Genomic DNA, 22,184 nt, shown 5'->3' with positions numbered 1-22,184 from the left:
AGTCTCTCGTCCTGCACACACTCTCCTCAGACTGGATGTGATGGGGAATATGCTGCACACTGCCACTTACCAGTCTCTCCTCCAGCACACACTCTCCTCAGACTGGCCGTGATGGGGGAACAGGCCGCACACTGCCACTTACCAGTCTCTCCTCCTGCACACACTCTCCTCAGACTGGATGTGATGGGGAACAGGCTGCACACTGCCACTTACCAGTCTCTCGTCCTGCACACACTCTCCTCAGACTGGATGTGATGGGGAACATGCCGCACACTGCCACTTACCAGTCTCTCCTCCAGCACACACTCTCCCCAGACTGGATGTGATAGGGAACATGCCGCACACTGCCACTTACCAGTCTCTCGTCCTGCACACACTCTCCTCAGACTGGATGTGATGGGGAACATGCCGCACACTGCCACTTACCAGTCTCTCCTCCAGCACACACTCTCCTCAGACTGGATGTGATGGGGAACATACTGCACACTGCCACTTACCAGTCTCTCCTCCAGCACACACTCTCCTCAGACTGGATGTGATGGGGAACATGCCGCACACTGCCACTTACCAGTCTCTCCTCCAGCACACACTCTCCTCAGACTGGATGTGATGGGGAACATGCTGCACACTGCCACTTACCAGTCTCTCCTCCAGCACACACTCTCCTCAGACTGGATGTGATGGGGAACATGCCGCACACTGCCACTTACCAGTCTCTCCTCCAGCACACACTCTCCTCAGACTGGATGTGATGGGGAACATGCCGCACACTGCCACTTACCAGTCTCTCCTCCAGCACACACTCTCCTCAGACTGGATGTGATGGGGAACATGCCGCACACTGCCACTTACCAGTCTCTCGTCCTGCACACACTCTCCTCAGACTGGATGTGATGGGGAATATGCTGCACACTGCCACTTACCAGTCTCTCCTCCAGCACACACTCTCCTCAGACTGGCCGTGATGGGGGAACAGGCCGCACACTGCCACTTACCAGTCTCTCCTCCTGCACACACTCTCCTCAGACTGGATGTGATGGGGAACAGGCTGCACACTGCCACTTACCAGTCTCTCGTCCTGCACACACTCTCCTCAGACTGGATGTGATGGGGAACATGCCGCACACTGCCACTTACCAGTCTCTCGTCCTGCACACACTCTCCTCAGACTGGATGTGATGGGGAACATGCCGCACACTGCCACTTACCAGTCTCTCCTCCAGCACACACTCTCCCCAGACTGGATGTGATAGGGAACATGCCGCACACTGCCACTTACCAGTCTCTCGTCCTGCACACACTCTCCTCAGACTGGATGTGATGGGGAACATGCCGCACACTGCCACTTACCAGTCTCTCCTCCAGCACACACTCTCCCCAGACTGGATGTGATGGGGAACATGCCGCACACTGCCACTTACCAGTCTCTCCTCCAGCACACACTCTCCTCAGACTGGATGTGATGGGGAATATGCTGCACACTGCCACTTACCAGTCTCTCCTCCAGCACACACTCTCCTCAGACTGGCCGTGATGGGGAACAGGCCGCACACTGCCACTTACCAGTCTCTCCTCCAGCACACACTCTCCTCAGACTGGATGTGATGGGGAACATGCTGCACACTGCCACTTACCAGTCTCTCCTCCAGCACACACTCTCCTCAGACTGGATGTGATGGGGAATATGCTGCACACTGCCACTTACCAGTCTCTCCTCCAGCACACACTCTCCTCAGACTGGCCGTGATGGGGAACAGGCCGCACACTGCCACTTACCAGTCTCTCCTCCAGCACACACTCTCCTCAGACTGGATGTGATGGGGAACATGCTGCACACTGCCACTTACCAGTCTCTCCTCCAGCATGCACTCTCCTCAGACTGGATGTGATGGGGAACATGCCGCACACTGCCACTTACCAGTCTCTCCTCCAGCACACACTCTCCTCAGACTGGATGTGATGGGGAATATGCCGCACACTGCCACTTACCAGTCTCTCCTCCAGCACACACTCTCCTCAGACTGGATGTGATGGGGAATATGCTGCACACTGCCACTTACCAGTCTCTCCTCCAGCACACACTCTCCTCAGACTGGCCGTGATGGGGAACAGGCCGCACACTGCCACTTACCAGTCTCTCCTCCAGCACACACTCTCCTCAGACTGGATGTGATGGGGAACATGCCGCACACTGCCACTTACCAGTCTCTCCTCCAGCACACACTCTCCTCAGACTGGATGTGATGGGGAATATGCTGCACACTGCCACTTACCAGTCTCTCCTCCAGCACACACTCTCCTCAGACTGGATGTGATGGGGAATATGCTGCACACTGCCACTTACCAGTCTCTCCTCCAGCACACACTCTCCTCAGACTGGATGTGATGGGGAACATGCTGCACACTGCCACTTACCAGTCTCTCCTCCAGCACACACTCTCCTCAGACTGGATGTGATGGGGAATATGCTGCACACTGCCACTTACCAGTCTCTCCTCCAGCACACACTCTCCTCAGACTGGATGTGATGGGGAACATGCCGCACACTGCCACTTACCAGTCTCTCCTCCAGCACGCACTCTCCTCAGACTGGATGTGATGGGGAATATGCTGCACACTGCCACTTACCAGTCTCTCCTCCAGCACACACTCTCCTCAGACTGGATGTGATGGGGAACATGCCGCACACTGCCACTTACCAGTCTCTCCTCCAGCACACACTCTCCTCAGACTGGATGTGATGGGGAACATGCCGCACACTGCCACTTTACCAGTCTCTCCTCCAGCACACACTCTCCTCAGACTGGATGTGATGGGGAATATGCTGCACACTGCCACTTACCAGTCTCTCCTCCAGCACGCACTCTCCTCAGACTGGATGTGATGGGGAACATGCTGCACACTGCCACTTACCAGTCTCTCCTCCAGCACACACTCTCCTCAGACTGGATGTGATGGGGAACATGCTGCACACTGCCACTTACCAGTCTCTCCTCCAGCACACACTCTCCTCAGACTGGATGTGATGGGGAACATGCTGCACACTGCCACTTACCAGTCTCTCCTCCAGCACACACTCTCCTCAGACTGGATGTGATGGGGAACATATCGCACACTGCCACTTACCAGTCTCTCCTCCAGCACACACTCTCCTCAGACTGGATGTGATGGGGAACATGCCGCACACTGCCACTTACCAGTCTCTCCTCCAGCACACACTCTCCTCAGACTGGATGTGATGGGGAACATGCCGCACACTGCCACTTACCAGTCTCTCCTCCAGCACACACTCTCCTCAGACTGGATGTGATGGGGAACATGCCGCACACTGCCACTTACCAGTCTCTCCTCCAGCACACACTCTCCTCAGACTGGATGTGATGGGGAACATGCTGCACACTGCCACTTACCAGTCTCTCCTCCAGCACACACTCTCCTCAGACTGGATGTGATGGGGAATATGCCGCACACTGCCACTTACCAGTCTCTCCTCCAGCACACACTCTCCTCAGACTGGATGTGATGGGGAATATGCTGCACACTGCCACTTACCAGTCTCTCCTCCAGCACACACTCTCCTCAGACTGGCCGTGATGGGGAACAGGCCGCACACTGCCACTTACCAGTCTCTCCTCCAGCACACACTCTCCTCAGACTGGATGTGATGGGGAACATGCCGCACACTGCCACTTACCAGTCTCTCCTCCAGCACACACTCTCCTCAGACTGGATGTGATGGGGAACATGCTGCACACTGCCACTTACCAGTCTCTCCTCCAGCACACACTCTCCTCAGACTGGATGTGATGGGGAACATGCCGCACACTGCCACTTACCAGTCTCTCCTCCAGCACACACTCTCCTCAGACTGGATGTGATGGGGAACATGCTGCACACTGCCACTTACCAGTCTCTCCTCCAGCACGCACTCTCCTCAGACTGGATGTGATGGGGAATATGCTGCACACTGCCACTTACCAGTCTCTCCTCCAGCACACACTCTCCTCAGACTGGATGTGATGGGGAACATACTGCACACTGCCACTTACCAGTCTCTCCTCCAGCACACACTCTCCTCAGACTGGATGTGATGGGGAACATGCCGCACACTGCCACTTACCAGTCTCTCCTCCAGCACACACTCTCCTCAGACTGGATGTGATGGGGAACATGCTGCACACTGCCACTTACCAGTCTCTCGTCCTGCACACACTCTCCTCAGACTGGATGTGATGGGGAACATGCTGCACACTGCCACTTACCAGTCTCTCCTCCAGCACACACTCTCCTCAGACTGGATGTGATGGGGAACATGCCGCACACTGCCACTTACTAGTCTCTCCTCCAGCACACACTCTCCTCAGACTGGATGTGATGGGGAACATGCCGCACACTGCCACTTACCAGTCTCTCCTCCAGCACACACTCTCCTCAGACTGGATGTGATGGGGAACATGCTGCACACTGCCACTTACCAGTCTCTCCTCCAGCACACACTCTCCTCAGACTGGATGTGATGGGGAACATGCCGCACACTGCCACTTACCAGTCTCTCCTCCAGCACACACTCTCCTCAGACTGGATGTGATGGGGAACATGCTGCACACTGCCACTTACCAGTCTCTCCTCCAGCACGCACTCTCCTCAGACTGGATGTGATGGGGAATATGCCGCACACTGCCACTTACCAGTCTCTCCTCCAGCACACACTCTCCTCAGACTGGATGTGATGGGGAACATGCCGCACACTGCCACTTACCAGTCTCTCCTCCAGCACGCACTCTCCTCAGACTGGATGTGATGGGGAATATGCCGCACACTGCCACTTACCAGTCTCTCCTCCAGCACACACTCTCCTCAGACTGGATGTGATGGGGAACATGCCGCACACTGCCACTTACCAGTCTCTCCTCCAGCACGCACTCTCCTCAGACTGGATGTGATGGGGAATATGCTGCACACTGCCACTTACCAGTCTCTCCTCCAGCACGCACTCTCCTCAGACTGGATGTGATGGGGAACATGCCGCACACTGCCACTTACCAGTCTCTCCTCCAGCACACACTCTCCTCAGACTGGATGTGATGGGGAATATGCTGCACACTGCCACTTACCAGTCTCTCCTCCAGCACACACTCTCCTCAGACTGGATGTGATGGGGAACATGCCGCACACTGCCACTTACCAGTCTCTCCTCCAGCACGCACTCTCCTCAGACTGGATGTGATGGGGAATATGCTGCACACTGCCACTTACCAGTCTCTCCTCCAGCACGCACTCTCCTCAGACTGGATGTGATGGGGAACATGCTGCACACTGCCACTTACCAGTCTCTCCTCCAGCACACACTCTCCTCAGACTGGATGTGATGGGGAACATGCTGCACACTGCCACTTACCAGTCTCTCCTCCAGCACACACTCTCCTCAGACTGGATGTGATGGGGAACATGCCGCACACTGCCACTTACCAGTCTCTCCTCCAGCACGCACTCTCCTCAGACTGGATGTGATGGGGAATATGCTGCACACTGCCACTTACCAGTCTCTCCTCCAGCACACACTCTCCTCAGACTGGATGTGATGGGGAATATGCTGCACACTGCCACTTACCAGTCTCTCCTCCAGCACACACTCTCCTCAGACTGGATGTGATGGGGAACATGCTGCACACTGCCACTTACCAGTCTCTCCTCCAGCACACACTCTCCTCAGACTGGATGTGATGGGGAATATGCTGCACACTGCCACTTACCAGTCTCTCCTCCAGCACACACTCTCCTCAGACTGGATGTGATGGGGAACATGCCGCACACTGCCACTTACCAGTCTCTCCTCCAGCACGCACTCTCCTCAGACTGGATGTGATGGGGAATATGCTGCACACTGCCACTTACCAGTCTCTCCTCCAGCACACACTCTCCTCAGACTGGATGTGATGGGGAACATGCCGCACACTGCCACTTACCAGTCTCTCCTCCAGCACACACTCTCCTCAGACTGGATGTGATGGGGAACATGCCGCACACTGCCACTTACCAGTCTCTCCTCCAGCACACACTCTCCACAGACTGGATGTGATGGGGAATATGCTGCACACTGCCACTTACCAGTCTCTCCTCCAGCACGCACTCTCCTCAGACTGGATGTGATGGGGAACATGCTGCACACTGCCACTTACCAGTCTCTCCTCCAGCACACACTCTCCTCAGACTGGATGTGATGGGGAACATGCTGCACACTGCCACTTACCAGTCTCTCCTCCAGCACACACACTCCTCAGACTGGATGTGATGGGGAACAGGCTGCACACTGCCACTTACCAGTCTCTCCTCCAGCACACACTCTCCTCAGACTGGATGTGATGGGGAACATGCCGCACACTGCCACTTACCAGTCTCTCCTCCAGCACACACTCTCCTCAGACTGGATGTGATGGGGAACATGCCGCACAATGCCACTTACCAGTCTCTCCTCCAGCACACACACTCCTCAGACTGGATGTGATGGGGAACAGGCTGCACACTGCCACTTACCAGTCTCTCCTCCAGCACACACTCTCCTCAGACTGGATGTGATGGGGAACATGCCCCACACTGCCACTTACCAGTCTCTCCTCCAGCACACACTCTCCTCAGACTGGATGTGATGGGGAACATGCCGCACACTGCCACTTACCAGTCTCTCCTCCAGCACACACTCTCCTCAGACTGGATGTGATGGGGAACATGCCGCACACTGCCACTTACCAGTCTCTCCTCCAGCACACACTCTCCTCAGACTGGATGTGATGGGGAACATACTGCACACTGCCACTTACCAGTCTCTCCTCCAGCACACACTCTCCTCAGACTGGATGTGATGGGGAACATGCCGCACACTGCCACTTACCAGTCTCTCCTCCAGCACACACTCTCCTCAGACTGGATGTGATGGGGAACATGCCGCACAATGCCACTTACCAGTCTCTCCTCCAGCACACACACTCCTCAGACTGGATGTGATGGGGAACAGGCTGCACACTGCCACTTACCAGTCTCTCCTCCAGCACACACTCTCCTCAGACTGGATGTGATGGGGAACATGCCCCACACTGCCACTTACCAGTCTCTCCTCCAGCACACACTCTCCTCAGACTGGATGTGATGGGGAACATGCCGCACAATGCCACTTACCAGTCTCTCCTCCAGCACACACACTCCTCAGACTGGATGTGATGGGGAACAGGCTGCACACTGCCACTTACCAGTCTCTCCTCCAGCACACACTCTCCTCAGACTGGATGTGATGGGGAACATGCCGCACACTGCCACTTACCAGTCTCTCCTCCAGCACACACTCTCCTCAGACTGGATGTGATGGGGAACATGCCGCACACTGCCACTTACCAGTCTCTCCTCCAGCACGCACTCTCCTCAGACTGGATGTGATGGGGAACATGCCGCACACTGCCACTTACCAGTCTCTCCTCCAGCACACACTCTCCTCAGACTGGATGTGATGGGGAACATGCCGCACAATGCCACTTACCAGTCTCTCCTCCAGCACACACTCTCCTCAGACTGGATGTGATGGGGAACATGCTGCACACTGCCACTTACCAGTCTCTCCTCCAGCACGCACTCTCCTCAGACTGGATGTGATGGGGAATATGCTGCACACTGCCACTTACCAGTCTCTCCTCCAGCACACACTCTCCTCAGACTGGATGTGATGGGGAACATGCCGCACACTGCCACTTACCAGTCTCTCCTCCAGCACACACTCTCCTCAGACTGGATGTGATGGGGAACATGCCGCACACTGCCACTTACCAGTCTCTCCTCCAGCACACACTCTCCTCAGACTGGATGTGATGGGGAACATACTGCACACTGCCACTTACCAGTCTCTCCTCCAGCACACACTCTCCTCAGACTGGATGTGATGGGGAACATGCCGCACACTGCCACTTACCAGTCTCTCCTCCAGCACACACTCTCCTCAGACTGGATGTGATGGGGAACATGCCGCACACTGCCACTTACCAGTCTCTCCTCCAGCACACACTCTCCTCAGACTGGATGTGATGGGGAACAGGCTGCAGTCTCTGTAATCCCTGCACAGTAACAGCACGGGTGGAGGCCATCACTCCTGTAATCTGTCCTGCATTCCACTGCCCAGCCTCACACCGACACACCCTGCCACACACACACACACACACACACACACACACACACACACACACACACACACACACAGTTAATCGCCTTACTCCTTCCAAAATGGACTTGTCTGTGCATTAGCCAGGGAACATCACACATCAGCTGTACAGCAATCTGCCCAACACGCAGAGACCCAGGACAGTCAGACAACATGGAGACAGATGAGAGGCTGAGACTAGGAGCTTACAGTCTAAAAGCAAAAAAGGAGATGAAAGAGGAGGGAAAACTAGGCCTCAGCTGATCGATGAATATCTGGCAGCTCGTGTGTCGCAGAGAGTATTTATTCGCAAAGTGACTGACAGACGGTGACTGTTTTGTGGGAGGTAACGGGGAGTGGCGCAACGCATGCGTGACCGTTTTTCAGGGCATGCCTCAGCTTTAAATTGCGATCCCGTACGCTGAAAACATGGCGCCAACTCTCAGTTTCTGCGCCTATAGAACTGTGACCGATGCCGAGCCTGCACGCAGTTGCTTGGATCTGTGAAGCTGCCGGAAGGCGCCTGCAAACAAACCCCGACGGCTACGACATTGCCATATTTTCGCACAGTATCTGCGCACGGTATTGCAGCGGTGAATGCATTAGCGCACATCTCTGGATCAGGCCTCTATGAGGTCGTTCACGGTGGTAAGAGTGCTCTGTAAATACATTATTCCACGCTTGCAGACGCAACGGTCATAAAGCCTTTGCAATGTTTAAGGTCGCATTAAGTTATCCTGAAATGATGCACTGCGCTGCAGGTCTCGGCGTTTTGGCGTTCTGCGCTTACATACAAGGTTTATTGGCACATAGCGCCGGATTACAGGCGTACTTTTCTGCGTCCAGTGTATACTGTGGGCACCTCAGAGGCTGCCATTTGCCATCTGTGCCACGTCACCCCGTCCCTGCACCATATCTTGCTCTAATGGCAAAACAATGTAATCTGCAGCACCTAAATATATCCCCAAAGCCGATTACAAGCCAGGAGGATGCGCGTAATCCTCAGCCGTAACACATGACAACACGATGTATAATATCCCAGCTCTCTGTGGTTACGCTTGTCTGACCCCTGGACCAGCGACGCTAGAAAGCGTTACCCAGGTGACATGTGAGACGCACGGAGGTGCAGATACTGCTATGGTGGAACAGAGGATGATGGCGCCACCAGGGTGGGAAAGGAGAGAGAGACGTCTCATCCATGCTGATCATTATAGAATCAACGTTATAATGAACAGACGGGCGAGATGCGGTGTCCAGTTATCTATCCGCAGCACCCTCTCCACACAGCAACACAGGAGCACTGTACATTGCATTGTCCCATCTGATGTGCTGACCACTGTGCTACTGTGCTCCAGTTCCTGGGTACATTATTATAACATACATTATTATAACATATTATAACATACACTGGAGTAGCTGTAGTGCTTGTAACCAAGATCACGGGATAATTCCTCGGTATAATGTGGAGATAATGTGATTTCAGTCATTTCCTCTCCTCGCAGCCTGAAAAGACGTCATTGTATTAGATCAGTCCTGCGCCATGGCGGTCAGCGCCTGATACTGGGAAGAGAAGGATAAGGGCTGCCGGGGGCTATGTAAAAAGGTGGAATAAATGATGCCGCAATTCTCCTTTCGCTGCGGCCATCCCAGGACGACGGCAGCAGAAAATCATGTAAAGGAAAAAAGCGTTTTCTTTATCCAAAGACCTTTATTTATTTTGTCATTTTTGCGATAAGTAGAACTGAGAACCCGTCTGGGCGGTCAGTTCCTCTGCGGACGCGTGAAGTGGCTAGCTGGACCGCACAGAGAAGACTCACCACCCCCGGCCATCATGGCTGCAGCAGAGCATTACTCCCAGTCATACGGAACAGTAGTAACGGGTGCTCCGATTGTAGGGTAATAAAATAAGAATTTACTTACCGATAATTCTATTTCTCATAGTCCGTAGTGGATGCTGGGGACTCCGTAAGGACCATGGGGGGGATAGCGGCTCCGCAGGAGACTGGGCACATCTAAAGAAAGCTTTAGGACTAACTAGTGTGCACTGGCTCCTCCCCCTATGACCCTCCTCCAAGCCTCAGTTAGGATACTGTGCCCGGACGAGCGTACACAATAAGGAAGGATTTTGAATCCCGGGTAAGACTCATACCAGCCACACCAATCACACCGTATAACTTGTGATCTGAACCCAGTTAACAGCATGATAACAGAGGAGCCTCTGAAAGATGGCTCACAACAATAATAACCCGATTTTTGTAACAATAACTATGTACAAGTATTGCAGACAATCCGCACTTGGGACGGGCGCCCAGCATCCACTACGTACTATGAGAAATAGAATTATCGGTAAGTAAATTCTTATTTTCTCTAACGTCCTAAGTGGATGCTGGGGACTCCGTAAGGACCATGGGGATTATACCAAAGCTCCCAAACGGGCGGGAGAGTGCGGATGACTCTGCAGCACCAAATGAGAGAACTCCAGGTCCTCCTCAGCCAGGATATCAATTTTGTAGAATTTTACAAACGTATTTGCTCCTGACCAAGTAGCTGCTCGGCAAAGTTGTAAAGCCGAGACCCCTCGGGCAGCCGCCCAAGATGAGCCCACCTTCCTTGTGGAATGGGCATTTACAGATTTTTGGCTGTGGCAGGCCTGCCACAGAATGTGCAAGCTGAATTGTACTACAAATCCAACGAGCAATAGTCTGCTTAGAAGCAGGAGCACCCAGCTTGTTGGGTGCACACAGGATAAACAGCGAGTCAGATTTCCTGACTCCAGCCGTCCTGGAAACATATATTTTCAGGGCACTGACAACGTCTAGCAACTTGGAGGCCTCCAAGTCCCTAGTAGCCGCAGGCACCACCAATAGGTTGGTTCAGGTGAGACGCTGAAACCACCTTAGGGAGAAACTGAGGACGAGTCCTCAATTCTGCCCTGTCCGAATGGAAAATCAGATAAGGGCTTTTTCAGGATAAAGCCGCCAATTCTGACACGCGCCTGGCCCAGGCCAGGGCCAACAGCATGACCACTTTCCATGTGAGATATTTCAACTCCACAGATTTAAGTGGTTCAAACCAATGTGACTTTTGGAACCCAAAACTACATTGAGATCCCAAAGTGCCACTGGAGGCACAAAAGGAGGCTGTATATGCAGTACCCCTTTCACAAACGTCTGAACTTCAGGGACTGAAGCTAGTTCTTTTTGGAAGAAAATTGACAGGGCCGAAATTTGAACCTTAATGGACCCCAATTTCAGGCCCATAGACACTCCTGTTTGCAGGAAATGTAGGAATCGACCCAGTTGAATTTCCTCCGTCGGGCCTTACTGGCCTCGCACCACGCAACATATTTTCGCCAATTGCGGTGATAATGTTTTTGCGGTTACATCCTTCCTGGCTTTGATCAGGATAGGGATGACTTCATCCGGAAAGCCTTTTTTCCTTCAGGATCCGGCGTTCAACCGCCATGCCGTCAAACGCAGCCGCGGTAAGTCTTGGAACAGACAGGGTCCTTGCTGGAGCAGGTCCCTTCTTAGAGGTAGAGGCCACGGATCCTCCGTGAGCATCTCTTGAAGTTCCGGTTACCAAGTCCTTCTTGGCCAATCCGGAGCCACGAATATAGTGCTTTCTCCTCTCCATCTTATCAATCTCAGTACCTTGGGTATGAGAGGCAGAGGAGGGAACACATACACTGACTGGTACACCCACGGTGTTACCAGAGCGTCTACAACTATTGCCTGAGGGTCTCTTGACCTGGCGCAATACCTGTCGAGTTTTTTAATCATGTGGACGACTTCTGGGTGAAGTCCCCACTCTCCCGGGTGGAGGTCGTGCTGAGGAAGTCTGCTTCCCAGTTGTCCACTCCCGGAATGAATACTGTTGACAGTGCTATCACATGATTTTCCGCCCAGCGAAGAATCCTTGCAGCTTCTGCCATTGCCCTCCTGCTTCTTGTGCCACCCTGTCTGTTTACGTGGGTGACTGCCATGATGTTGTCCGACTGGATCAATACCGGCTGACCTTGAAGCAGAGGTCTTGCTAAGCTTAGAGCATTGTAAATGGCCCTTAGCTTCAGGATATTTATGTGAAGTGATGTCTCCAGGCTTGACCCTAAGCCCTGGATATTCCTTCCCTGTGTGACTGCTCCCCAGCCTCGCAGGCTGGCATCCGTGGTCACCAGGACCCAGTCCTGAATGCCGAATCTGCGGCCCTCTAGAAGATGAGCACTCTGCAACCACCACAGGATGGATACCCTTGTCCTTGGTGACAGGGTTATCCGCTGATGCATCTGAAAATGCGACCCGGACCATTTGTCCAGTAGGTTCCACTGGAAAGTTCTTGCGTGGAATCTAACGAATGGGATTGCTTCGTAGGAAGCCACCATTTTTACCCAGAACCCTTGTGCATTGTGCACTGAGACTTGGTTCGATTTTAGGAGGTTCCTGACTAGCTCGGATAACTCCCTGGCTTTCTCTTCCGGGAGAAACACCTTTTTTCTGGACTGTGTCCAGGAACATCCCTAGGAAACAGAAGACAAGTCGTCGGAACCAGCTGCGATTTTGGAATATTGAGAATCCAATCGTGCTGCCGCAACACTACCTGAGATAGTGCTACACCGACTTCCAACTGTTCCCTGGATCTTACCCTTATCAGGGAATCGTCCAAGTAAGGGATAACTAAAATTCCCTTCCTTCGAAGGGATATCATTTCGGCCATTACCTTGGTAAAGACCCGGGGTGTCGTGGACCATCCCTACGGCAGCGTCTGAACTGATAGTGACAGTTCTGTACCATAACCTGAGGTACCCTTGGTGAGAAGGGTAAATTTTGACATGAAGGTAAGCATCCTTGATGTCCCGAGACATCATGTAGTCCCCTTCTTCCAGGTTCGCAATCACTGCTCTGAGTGACTCAATCTTGAATTTGAACCTCTGTATGTAAGTGTTCAAAGATTTTAGATTTTAGATTTAGAATCGGTCTCACCGAGCCGTCTGGCTTCGGTACCACAATAGTGTGGAATAATACCCCGTTCCCTGTTGCAGGAGGGGTACCTTGATTATCACCTGCTGGTAATACAGCTTGTGAATGGCTTCCAAAACTGCCTCCCTGTCAGAGGGAGACGTCGGTAAAGCCGACTTTTGGAAACGGCGAGGGGGAGACGTCTCGAATTTCAATATGTACCCTTGAGATATTACCTGAAGGATCCAGGGGTCTACTTGCGAGTGAGCCCACTGCGCACTGAAATTCATTGAGAACGGGCCCCCACCGTGCCTGAGCTTGTAAGGCCCTAGCGTCATACTGAGGGCTTTGCAGAGGCGGGAAAGGATTTCTGTTCCTGGGAACTGGGTAATCTCTTCAGCCTTTTTCCTCTCCCTCTGTCACGAGCAGAAAAGAGGAACCTTTTGTCCGCTTGCCAACAAAGGACTGCGCCTGATAATACGGCGTCTTATTTTGAGAGGCGACCTGGGGTACAAACGTGGATTTCCCAGTTGTTGCCGTGGCCACCAGGTCTAAAAGACCGACCCCAAATGTCCCCTTTCAAAGGCAATACTTCCAAATGCCGTTTGGAATCCGCATCACCTGACCATTTTACTGGTAGAATTGGACAACGCACTTATACTTGATGCCAGTCGGCAATTATTCCGCTGTGCATCCTGCATATATAGAAATGCATCTTTTAAATGCTCTATAGGCAATAATATACTATCCTTATCTAGGATATCAATATTTCCAGTCAGGGAATCCGACCATGCCAACCCAGCACTGCACCTCCAGGCTGAGGCGATTGCTGGTCGCAGTATAACACCAGTATGTGTGTGAATACATTTTTGGATACCCTCCTGCTTTCTATCAGCAGGATCCTTAAGGGCGGCCATCTCATGAGAGGGTAGAGCCCTTGTTCTTACAAGCGTGTGAGCGCCTTATCCCCCCTAGGGGGTGTTTCCCAACGCACCCTAACCTCTGGCGGGAAAGGGTATACAGCCAATACTTTTTAAGAAATTATCAATTGTTATCGGGGGGAAACCCACGCATCATCACACATTTTATTTCTCAGATTCAGGAAAACTACAGGTAGTTTTTCCCTCACCGAACATAATACCCCTTTTTGGTGGTACTCGTATTATCAGAAATGTATAAAACATTCTCCATTGTCTCAATCATGTAACGTGTGGCCATACTGGAAATCACGGTTGTCTCTTCACCGTCGACACAGGAGTCAGTATCCGTGTCGGCGTCTGTATCTGCCATCTGAGGTAACGGGCGCTTTAGAGCCCCTGACGGCCTATGAGACGTCTGGACAGGCACAAGCTGAGTAGCCGGCTGTCTCATGTCAACCACTGTTTTTTTATACACAGCTGACACTGTCACGTAATTTTCAACAGTACATCCACTCAGGTGTCGACCCCCTAGGTGGTGACATCACTGTTACAGACACTCTGCTCCGTCTCCACATCATTTTTCTCCTCATACATGTCGACACAAACGTACCGACACACAGCACACACACAGGGAATGCTCTGATAGAGGACAGGACCCCACTAGCCCTTTGGGGAGACAGAGGGAGAGTATGCCAGCACACACCAAAGCGCTATATATATATATATACACAGGGATAACCTTATATAAGTGTTTTTCCCCTTATAGCTGCTGTATGTTCTAATACTGCGCCTAATTAGTGCCCCCCTCTCTTTTTTTAACCCTTTCTGTAGTGTAGTGACTGCAGGGAAGAGCCAGGGAGCTTCCCTCCAACTGAGCTGTGAGGGAAAATGGCGCCAGTGTGCTGAGGAGATAGGCTCCGCCCCCTTTTCGGCGGCCTTATCTCCCGGTTTTTTGTATATTCTGGCAGGGGTTAAATGCATCCATATAGCCCAGGAGCTATATGTGATGTATTTTTTGCCATGTAAGGTATTTTTATCATGTTTTATTGCGTCTCAGGGCGCCCCCCCCAGCGCCCTGCACCCTCAGTGACCGGAGTATGAAGTGTGCTGAGAGCAATGGCGCACAGCTGCAGTGCTGTGCGCTACCTTATTGAAGACAGGAACGTCTTCTGCCGCCGATTTTTCCGGACCTCTTCGCTCTTCTGGCTCTGTAAGGGGGCCGGCGGTGCGGCTCTGGGACCCATCCAGGCTGGGCCTGTGATCGTCCCTCTGGAGCTAATGTCCAGTAGCCAAGAAGCCCAATCCACTCTGCACGCAGGTGAGTTCGCTTCTTCTCCCCTTAGTCCCTCGATGCAGTGAGCCTGTTGCCAGCAGGTCTCACTGAAAATAACAAACCTAAACTAAAACTTTCACTAAGAAGCTCAGGAGAGCCCCTAGTGTGCACCCTTCTCGTCGGGCACAGAAATCTAACTGAGGCTTGGAGGAGGGTCATAGGGGGAGGAGCCAGTGCACACCAGTTAGTCCTAAAGCTTTCTTTAGATGTGCCCAGTCTCCTGCGGAGCCGCTATCCCCCCCATGGTCCTTACGGAGTCCCCAGCATCCACTTAGGACGTTAGAGAAATAAGGGGTATAGGGGGGACACACTGTTCTCATCTCTGCCTGGGTGTGGTATGTTAGGTCGATTAGACAGTGTCGACCTACGTAGTGTCGACCAAACAACCGGATCCCCTCTGCGGTGTGGTATGTTAGGTCGACAGTGTCTAGGTCAACCACTATTGGTCGACAGTAAGTAGGTCGACATGAGAAAAGGTCAACATGAGTTTTCTCACTTTTTTTTTGGTGTCGTTTTCTCCGTACAGTGACCGGGAACCCCAATTAGTGCACCGTGTCACCTCACATGGCACGCTGCGCTCACAATGCTTTGGGCAAGGTGTCTCGCTGCGCTCGGCACAGGTTACCGTTCCCAATTGTAGTCCACATGGATCATAAAGTATGAAAAAGTTACAAAAAAAAAAAAAAAGTGAAAAACTCATCTCGACCTTTTGTCATGTTGACCTAGAAACCATGTCGACGTAACGACTAGATCCCCTCTGCCCATGTATTAGTAGGGCAGGGAGTTCTCCATACACTTTATAGTGAGAGATCAGGGAACCCAGAATACGGACCTTCAAATAAGCTACAATTACTGTAAGAAATGATGCCCTCTTTTCCTGACACATTGGGGGCATCACAGACTGGGGCACGCTCACATTGGGGGCATCACAGACTGGGGCACACTCACGTTGGGGGCATCACAGACTGGGGCACACTCACGTTGGGGGCATCACAGACTGGGGCACACTCACGTTGGGGGCATCACAGACTGGGGCACACTCACGTTGGGGGCATCACAGACTGGGGCACGCTCACGTTGGGGGCATCACAGACTGGGGCACGCTCACATTGGGGGCATCACAGACTGGGGCACGCTCACATTGGGGGCATCACAGACTGGGGCACACTCACATTGGGGGCATCACAGACTGGGGCACGCTCACATTGGGGGCATCACAGACTGGGGCACACTCACGTTGGGGGCATCACAGACTGGGGCACACTCACGTTGGGGGCATCACAGACTGGGGCACACTCACGTTGGGGGCATCACAGACTGGGGCACGCTCACGTTGGGGGCATCACAGACTGGGGCACGCTCACATTGGGGGCATCACAGACTGGGGCACACTCACGTTGGGGGCATCACAGACTGGGGCACGCTCACGTTGGGGGCATCACAGACTGGGGCACGCTCACATTGGGGGCATCACAGACTGGGGCACGCTCACATTGGGGGCATCACAGACTGGGGCACACTCACATTGGAGGCATCACACACTGGGGCACACTCACGTTGGGGGCATCACAGACTGGGGCACGCTCACATTGGGGGCATCACAGACTGGGGCACGCTCACATTGGGGGCATCACAGACTGGGGCACGCTCACATTGGGGGCATCACAGACTGGGGCACGCTCACATTGGGGGCATCACAGACTGGGGCACGCTCACATTGGGGGCATCACAGACTGGGGCACGCTCACATTGGGGGCATCACAGACTGGGGCACACTCACATTGGAGGCATCACAGACTGGGGCACGCTCACATTGGGGGCATCACAGACTGGGGCACACTCACATTGGAGGCATCACAGACTGGGGCACACTCACATTGGAGGCATCACAGACTGGGGCACGCTCACGTTGGGGGCATCACAGACTGGGGCACACTCACGTTGGGGGCATCACAGACTGGGGCACACTCACGTTGGGGGCATCACAGACTGGGGCACACTCACGTTGGGGGCATCACAGACTGGGGCACACTCACGTTGGGGGCATCACAGACTGGGGCACGCTCACATTGGAGCAGTAAGAAGGAGTTATGAGGAACCTGCATAGATGTCTAGAGAGAAACCTCTGGACCCTGATTGCCATGTGCTATAGTGAGTTTGGCAGATCACAGGCGCCGCTCACTACACACAGGAAGGGAATCCTATGACTAACATTACCTCAGTCATGCCAGTAAGTGTTACCATGTGCTGCACGAGGGGGTACAGCAATTACAGCATGTGCCGAGACCACACGAGGATTTCATTCCCACCAGGGACCTCCCCTCCCACCCACGCCCGTCTAATGATTACCATGCGACCAGGATGTTACCCAAAGAAATATGAATATCACTTTTATACAAGTATAAAAGTTGTCACGTTCCCAAACACTGTCCCCCAAGACTCTGATAAAGGTGCTCCCCGACATCGCCTGTCCTATCTATCTGCATTGCCGCCTATTATTACAATCATTTCTTTACGTGGCGCCACAGACGCGATTTAGCGCAAAACATAAATAAGCAATGGATAACATATAGAACAATCAACATAACTGCAATAGTGAGAAATTGGCATAAAACTGTGACAAAGACGTAATAGGAGCTTATGATATAAATGGTTATTAGCGGGGGAGTATTGGAGTTATCAGCCATCCCTACAGCCCGGAGGAGAGGGATCAGCCATCCCTACAGCCCGGAGGAGAGGGATCAGCCATCTCTACAGCCCGGAGGAGAGGGATCAGCCATCCCTACAGCCCAGAAGAGAGAGATCCGCGTTCCCTACAGCCCGGAGGAGAGGGATCAGCCATCCCTACAGCCCGGAGGAGAGGGATCAGCCATCTCTACAGCCAGGAGGAGAGGGATCAGCCATCTCTACAGCCCGGAGGAGAGGGATCAGCCATCTCTACAGCCCGGAGGAGAGGGATCAGCCATCCCTACAGCCCGGAGGAGAGGGATCAGCCATCCCTACAGCCCGGAGGAGAGGGATCAGCCATCCCTACAGCCCGGGGGAGAGAGATCATCCATCCCTACAGCCCGGGGGAGAGAGATCAGCCATCCCTACAGCCCGGGGGAGAGAGATCAGCCATCCCTACAGCCAGGAGGAGAGGGATCCGCCATCCCTACAGCCCGGGGGAGAGAGATCCGCCATCCCTACAGCCCGGAGGGAGAGAGATCAGCCATCCCTACAGCCAGGAGGAGAGAGATCAGCCATCCCTACAGCCAGGAGGAGAGAGATCAGCCATCCCTACAGCCCGGAGGAGAGAGATCCGCCATCCCTACAGCCAGGAGGAGAGAGATCCGCCATCCCTACAGCCAGGAGGAGAGAGATCCGCCATCCCTACAGCCCGGGGGAGAGAGATCCGCCATCCCTACAGCCCGGGGGGGAGAGATCCGCCATCCCTACAGCCCTGGGGAGAGAGATCCGCCATCCCTACAGCCCGGAGGAGAGAGATCCGCCAACCCTACAGCCCGGGGGAGAGAGATCCGCCATCCCTACAGCCCGGGGGAGAGAGATCCGCCATCCCTACAGCCCGGGGGAGAGAGATCCGCCATCCCAGAGATCCGCCATCCCTACAGCCCGGGGGAGAGAGATCAGCCATCCCTACAGCCAGGAGGAGAGGGATCAGCCATCCCTACATCCCGGAGGAGAGAGATCCGCCATCCCTACAGCCAGGAGGAGAGAGATCAGCCATCCCTACAGCCAGGAGGAGAGAGATCCGCCATCCCTACAGCCCGGGGGAGAGAGATCCGCCATCCCTACAGCCCGGGGGAGAGAGATCCGCCATCCCTACAGCCCGGGGGAGAGAGATCCGCCATCCCTACAGCCCGGGGGAGAGAGATCCGCCATCCCTACAGCCCGGAGGAGAGAGATCCGCCAACCCTACAGCCAGGAGGAGAGAGATCCGCCATCCCTACAGCCAGGAGGAGAGAGATCAGCCATCCCTACAGCCAGGAGGAGAGGGATCAGCCATCCCTACAGCCAGGAGGAGAGGGATCCGCCATCCCTACAGCCAGGGGGAGAGGGATCCGCCATCCCTACAGCCAGGGGGAGAGAGATCAGCCATCCCTACAGCCAGGGGGAGAGGGATCAGCCATCCCTACAGCCAGGAGGAGAGGGATCAGCCATCCCTACAGCCAGGAGGAGAGGGATCCGCCATCCCTACGGCCAGGAGGAGAGGGATCAGCCATCTCTACAGCCAGGAAGAGAGGGATCAGCCATCCCTACAGCCCGGAGGAGAGAGATCAGCCATCCCTACAGCCCGGGGGGAGAGAGATCAGCCATCCCTACAGCCCGGGGGGAGAGAGATCAGCCATCCCTACAGCCCGGGGGGAGAGAGATCAGCCATCCCTACAGCCCGGGGGGAGAGAGATCAGCCATCCCTACAGCCCGGGGGGAGAGAGATCAGCCATCCCTACAGCCCGGGGGGAGAGAGATCAGCCATCCCTACAGCCCGGGGGGAGAGAGATCAGCCATCCCTACAGCCCGGGGGGAGAGAGATCAGCCATCCCTACAGCCCGGGGGGAGAGAGATCAGCCATCCCTACAGCCCGGGGGGAGAGAGATCAGCCATCCCTACAGCCAGGAGGAGAGAGATCAGCCATCCCTACAGCCAGGAGGAGAGAGATCAGCCATCCCTACAGCCAGGAGGAGAGAGATCAGCCATCCCTACAGCCAGGAGGAGAGAGATCAGCCATCCCTACAGCCAGGAGGAGAGAGATCCGCCATCCCTACAGCCCGGGGGAGAGAGATCAGCCATCCCTACAGCCCGGGGAAGAGAGATCAGCCATCCCTACATCCCGGAGGAGAGAGATCCGCCATCCCTACAGCCCGGGGGAGAGAGATCAGCCATCCCTACAGCCCGGGGGAGAGAGATCAGCCATCCCTACATCCGCCATCCCTACAGCCCGGGGGAGAGAGATCAGCCATCCCTACAGCCCGGGGGAGAGAGATCAGCCATCCCTACAGCCCGGGGGAGAGAGATCAGCCATCCCTACAGCCAGGAGGAGAGAGATCCGCCATCCCTACAACCCGGGGGAGAGAGGGGGGGGGGGGGGGGAGGAGCGAGAGAGAGAGAGAGAGAGAGAGAGAGAGAGAGAGAGAGAGAGAGAGAGAGAGAGAGAGAGAGAGAGAGAGAGATCACAGATCCCTATAGCCAGGAGGAGAGATCACCGATCCCTATAGCCAGGAGGAGAGATCACCGATCCCTATAGCCAGAAGGAGAGATCACCGATCCCTATAGCGACCGGTTAGCAATCATCTGTCTCAGGTGCACACACTCTCATCCCTAGCGATTCCCTGACCACTTCATGTTCCATCACGCATATGGAAACTGGCTGCGCGCTCTGACAGCCAATCAAGGAGCGGTACCTGCTGCTGCTTGGGCTAAATGTATAAGATCTAGAGGAATAACTGATAGAAAATGCCATCCCAATCCTACGTCTCTGCTAGACTATTATACAGCCACCGCGAACGCCGCTGAGCGGACACTGAATTCTCATAGCCACAACGGTCCTTGGGGAAGATTCCGGCTTCCAATGCAACAGGTAAGAGAAGTGTCCTGTCCACTACACAGGAGCATGGACCGTGATATCATAACTGACTTTCTAAGCTTTGCCATTTCTACTTTTTGACCTACAGCTGATCCTCTTTAAGTGGCTAGTAAATGTGCAGGTTGTGTGACTGGATGAGTACTGGCGATAAAGAGCTGAAATACAGCTGCGAGGGGAGATATCCTCCTATATACAGCACAATGACTGTCCTGTAATCATATTACAGAACCATACAGCAGCCTGTAATGTCTGCAAGGGTAGAATAATGGCACCAACACTCCGTGTTCAGCACAGTGTATGTAGAGGTGATATAAGGTATACAGGGGATGTACCTGCAGACACAGAATGTATATATGATGTACAGTGTATGTAGAGGTGATATAAGGTATACAGGGAATATATAGGGGTATATAGGGGGTGTGTGGTTCATCAAATCGACAGTATCTAGGTCGACAATGTTTAGGTCGACCACTATAGGTCGACAGTCACTAGGTCGACATGGATGGAAGGTCGACAGGGTTTCTAGCTCGACATGTGCTGGGTCGACAGGTCTAAAGGTCGACATGAGGATTTTTTTTTTTTGGTGTCGTTTTCGTCGCAGAGTGACCGGGATCCCAAATTAGTGCACCGCTTCGCTCGCCATGCTTCGGGCATGGTGCCTTCGCTTCGCTCGGCACAGATTACCATTCCAATCGTAGTCCACGTGGATCGTTAAGTATGAAAAAATTCAAAAAAAAGAAAAAAAATGTGAAAAACTCATGTCGACCTTTAGACCTATCGACCTAGCACATGTCGACCTAGAAACCCTGTCGACCTTCCATCCATGTCGACCTAGTGACTGTTGACCTATAGTGGTCGACCTAAACATTGTCGACCTAGATACTGTCGATCTTCAGACCGGATCCCATATAGGGGATGTACCTGCAGACACAGAATGTATATATGATGTACAGTGTATGTATTATTATTATTATTACATTTTATTTATAGGGCGCCACAAGTGTTTCGCAGCGCCGTACAAAGGACAGTACAGGGAGACAAAACTTAGCATAACAGTAAATAAACAACAAAAATGGAGTGCAGGTAACAAAGAGCACCACAATTCTCAAGACATAATACAGCTTAGATGTAAGTAGCGAGGGAGTAATCATTGTACTACTTGGGGCTGGCGACCATAGATAGAGAGGGGCCATTTACCAGCAGGAGAAAAAGC

At 53.5% G+C, this 22,184-nt stretch overlaps 1 protein-coding gene across 3 annotated transcripts in view; it reads right to left on the bottom strand.

Moving 5' to 3' along the window:
• Positions 1 to 22,184, bottom strand: part of GUK1 (guanylate kinase 1) — a 51,291-nt gene that overhangs the window by 25,116 nt on the left and 3,991 nt on the right. The window contains exon 1 of one of the 3 annotated variants that reach the window (XM_063924537.1): positions 9,586 to 9,680. The exons of the other annotated variants lie outside the window; for them this stretch is intronic. The gene's annotated coding sequence lies outside the window, so the exon portion shown is untranslated. Of the gene's footprint in view, positions 1 to 9,585; positions 9,681 to 22,184 lie in introns of those variants that run through there. 3 annotated transcript variants of the gene reach the window in all.

This window comes from Pseudophryne corroboree, chromosome 5 (genome assembly GCF_028390025.1).
Source record: "Pseudophryne corroboree isolate aPseCor3 chromosome 5, aPseCor3.hap2, whole genome shotgun sequence".
NCBI classification, from domain to species: Eukaryota; Metazoa; Chordata; class Amphibia; order Anura; family Myobatrachidae; genus Pseudophryne; species Pseudophryne corroboree.
Note: the sequence above shows the minus strand (reverse complement) of the source record. Positions and strands in the feature narration are given on the sequence as shown.